This window comes from Silene latifolia, unplaced genomic scaffold, assembly GCF_048544455.1.
Source record: "Silene latifolia isolate original U9 population unplaced genomic scaffold, ASM4854445v1 scaffold_79, whole genome shotgun sequence".
Taxonomy (NCBI): domain Eukaryota; kingdom Viridiplantae; phylum Streptophyta; class Magnoliopsida; order Caryophyllales; family Caryophyllaceae; genus Silene; species Silene latifolia.
In genome coordinates, this window is record NW_027413701.1 from 1689343 (window position 1) to 1693493 (window position 4151).

At 40.8% G+C, this 4151-nt stretch overlaps 1 non-coding gene across 1 annotated transcript; it reads right to left on the reverse strand.

Annotated features, from left to right (window-relative positions):
• Nucleotides 1-574: 574 nt before the first annotated feature.
• Nucleotides 575-681, reverse strand: LOC141640457 (small nucleolar RNA R71). The gene has a single exon (XR_012542990.1). It is a non-coding gene; the product is annotated as a small nucleolar RNA R71 (small nucleolar RNA).
• Nucleotides 682-4151: the final 3470 nt, after the last annotated feature.

Genomic DNA, 4151 nt, shown 5'->3' on the forward strand with positions numbered 1-4151 from the left:
TTGCATGTCTAGAAGGTCACAAGGTGATTTGTTACCTTTTGACCGTGAAATTGAAAGAACCTTGACGAACAATAGGAGATTTGCTAGAAGGAATTTGAGAGGTATTAGTGAGGTTGTTCAACCAACTATTGAGTTCATCAACCCTTTTGCAAGAGAAGGAGAGGAGAACCCATTACAAAATACCCCACAAAATCAACCTACAATGCCTAAGTTTTCATCACATTCCGTACCCACCGAGGAGAACCTACCCAATGGTACTCCCACACCACAACATCTAACCGGAAATTTTATTGCCAAATCCGCCTTTATCCAATTAGTCGAAAGGAGCCAATTTGGGGGGATGCCTAGTGAAGACCCTCATTCTCATATGGAAACCTTTTGTGACTATTGTGATGCGATTTCTCAAACCGGTGTAACTCAAGACCAAATTCGATGGGTCTTATTTCCTTTTTCTCTAATTGGCACCGCAAAACAATGGTTGAAGGGCCTTGATAAGGCCACTCTCGGAATAGATTCTTGGAAGAAGTTGGCTCTAGCTTTCTACAAAAAATTCTACCCACCGGAAAAGACTGACATGCTAAGAGCTCAAATTACGGGTTTTAATCAAAGGGATGAAGAATCTTTGTATGAAGCTTGGGAACGGTTTAAGGGAATTTGTCGCTCATGTCCTCACCATGGACTTAGCGAATGGTATTTGGTACAACAATTTTGGAACGGTTTATATGAAGATTCAAGGAACATTCTCAACATGGGATCAAATGGAATGTTCACCGAAGTTGATGACAATCAAACATGGAACAAGATTGAGGAAATGGCGGTCCATAACTCACAATATAGTTGACCTCGCAAGGCTACTAGAGGAGGAAAACATGAAGTGGACTCTGTTACTCAATTGGGTGCTCAACTTAGTGCTCACATTGATACAATCAATTTGAAGTTTGAACAAGCTATGGCTAAACTTGAAGAAGCCTCAAAATCACCAAAGCATCATGTTAATGCCATGACGGCATCCTCATCAATCCCAAGTGGGATATATGAGAATTGTGGAACTTTGGGACATGACCAAAGTGAATGTAGGGGAACAAATGAACAAGTGAATGCTTTCCAAGCATACAAGAGTGGTACCCCTTATTCCAACTATTACAATGAAAACACCAAGTTTCACCCAAATCTCTCATACAAAAGCCAAAATGTTCAAAATCCTCAAACAACTTACACTCCACCTCCCATGAGAAACCAAAATCAAAGACCCTTTTACAACCAAAACCAAGGTTACCAAAATCAAAATCCATACAATCACCAAAATGACCAAGGTTTTGATGTTAAAAAAGCGGTCCTCCAAATGCAAAAGAATCAACAAGAATTTTTCACTCAAATGCAAAAAGATAGTCAAGCAAAGGAAACCACCATCAACAACATCCTAGCTCACACCAAGATGTTGGAAACACAATTGACTCAACTAGCATCTTCAAGCTCACAAAGACAAAAGGGGCAATTACCACCTCAAAGTAATCCCCCAAGACATGAAACGGTTAGTGCCATTCACTTGAGAAGTGGTACAAGGTATGAAGCACCGAAGAAGCAAGTTGAGGATGAAGTTGTGGAAGCTAGTGATAAGGAAGAAATTGTTCAAAACTCAAAAGATGGAGAATCATCAAAAGAAGAAATTTCAAAGAAAAATGAAGACAAGGTCAAGGAGAAGGAGCCCATTGTGATTAGACTTCCTTTTCCAAGTCGTCAATCCAAGCCCAAATTTGATGACCAACTTGGAAAGTTTATGGGAATTGTGAAGAATTTGGAAGTCTCAATTCCCTTCACGGAATTAATCAATCACGTGCCGGCCTATGCGAAATACATGAAAGACATCCTCACAAAGAAGAAGTCGATCCGGAAACTTGAGACTATCGCCTTCACTAAGGTGAGTAGTGCAATACTTCAAGGGAGTTCACCTCCAAAACTAAAGGATCCGGGAAGCTTCTCAATATCGTGTACCATTGGTGACACCACAATCAACAAAGCCTTATGTGATCTAGGGGCTAGTGTGAGTGTTATGCCGTACTCGGTAAGTAAAAGGTTGGGAATGGGAGAGCTTAAATGCACCAATATCACACTCCAAATGGCCGATAGATCGACGAAGACACCATTAGGGATATGGGAAGATGTCCCCGTGCGAATTGGGAAGTTTTTCATCCCGGTGGACTTTGTCATTGTTGATATGGAGGAAGACTCCAACATTCCAATCATTCTTGGAAGACCCTTCTTACACACCGCGGGTGCGGTGATTGATGTGAAACATGGTGAGCTCACTCTAGAAGTGGGAGATGAAAGCATAACCTTTAATCTTGACAAGACTATGAGAGCTCCCCGTTTACATGAACCATGTTTTATGATCGATCATTATAGCCGAAAGGATGAAAGGAAGAAGTCGGAACTCCAATGGAAGAAGAAAATTGAAGACGCTCCATTCAAAGAGCAAGTGAATTGTGACAAGGAGAACTCGCAAAGCTCACCAAAATCAAACAAAGAAGAAGAAGATGGCCTCATTGGCCAAGAAAAGGAAATGGGAAAGTTGTCACCATCAAATCAAGAGATTTTCAATGATCAACTTAATGAAGTTTGTGGTCTTTGGTACGATGAATTTGAAGGGATTTTTAATCCCTACATTGGTAATGCCATCGATCAAGACCGACAACAAGGGCCAAGGTCTATTGAAGACCTTTACCATGATAATGAACAAGCTTTTGATTACTTTTTCATGGTGTTGAGCAACATCAACAACACCTTGGACATGCCCCCTTGACATCTCATCAAGAATGAGAGTTTGGTGGAGTCCTCCCTAAACCACCATTTGTAAATATTTCTAACTCCCTAACTTGCATTTAAATTCTTGCATTGCATTTTTGTTATTTTTTGGATTTTTTATACTTTGATCAAGATAATTGTCATGTTTGAGAGAAGTGAGGGAGGGATTAATAATCTCAATTAATGTGTAGTGCTTTAGCTTAGTGTGGGGATGACAATTGCCTAGGCTATCTATGCCTTAGTAGTGCTCCCCACAATGAAGAACACGAGATATGAAGAAGAATGGAAGAATGGCAAGGGATATGCATTGTACACGGTTGGAACTGAATCCGGGTACAAAGAGGTCGAATCCGAGCGGATTCAGGAGAATCCGCCCGTTTTCAAGAAATCCGAGCGTGTTGGGAAGAAGACGCACGTCCTGAATTGAGTTGAAGTTTTCAAATTTCTGAATGACAGCAAATCCGAGCGTCCTACATCAGAATCCGCCCGTCTTCAAAAATCCGCACGTCCTGGAAAGAAGACGCCCGTCTTCTTAGCTGAGGAAAACAAGAAAAATTCCTGGACTGAAATCCGCCCGTCTTCAGGAGAATCCGCCCGTACCGTGTCTGCGAATCCGAGCGTCTTCTCTTAAAGACGCCCGTCTTTAGGCGAGTTTTTCCCAACCCAGAACAGGCAGAATCCGCCTGTCTTGAGCAGAAACCGCACGGATTGCCCCTGCAGTTCGAATTTTTCGGTCTTTATAAAACCCCTCCCACATTCATTTCTTCATTCCTTCATTCATAACACTACTTATAACCCTCAAAACCCTCATCCTCTCCATCACAAAAACAAAATTCCTCAACTACACTCACCAAAATCAAATCAAAACATCCTTTTAATAACAAATGAATCACTCCTTTTTCAATAAAAATCAAAACCAAGCACAAAATCTTCAACCTTTGAGTCAATTTTTGAATTCATAAAGGCAAAGCCTTTCATCTTTAAATCGATTTGGGTACACTAGAAATTGAAGATTTTCACTCTTTCTTGGTTAATTCATCAATGGCAAGGACTAAGGGAGCAACAAAGGCACCAAAGGCAAAGACACTTTCATTAAGGCAAAAGACTCTTCAAGCAAAGAAAGCATTGGCTATGGTGGTAGCAAACCCAAACTTGGAAGTGTAACAACAACAACAACCTCCCATGGGTGCAACAACATCTATTACTCCGGAAATTGATCAACTTGCAAACTATCCGGAGGTAACTTTCATTTCCAAAACCCATAGGGACACTTTTGCTAAGTTTGCTAGAAAATCATTTCAATCCACCAAGTTTATATGTGAAGATACCTTAGAAAAATTGGGTGTCCT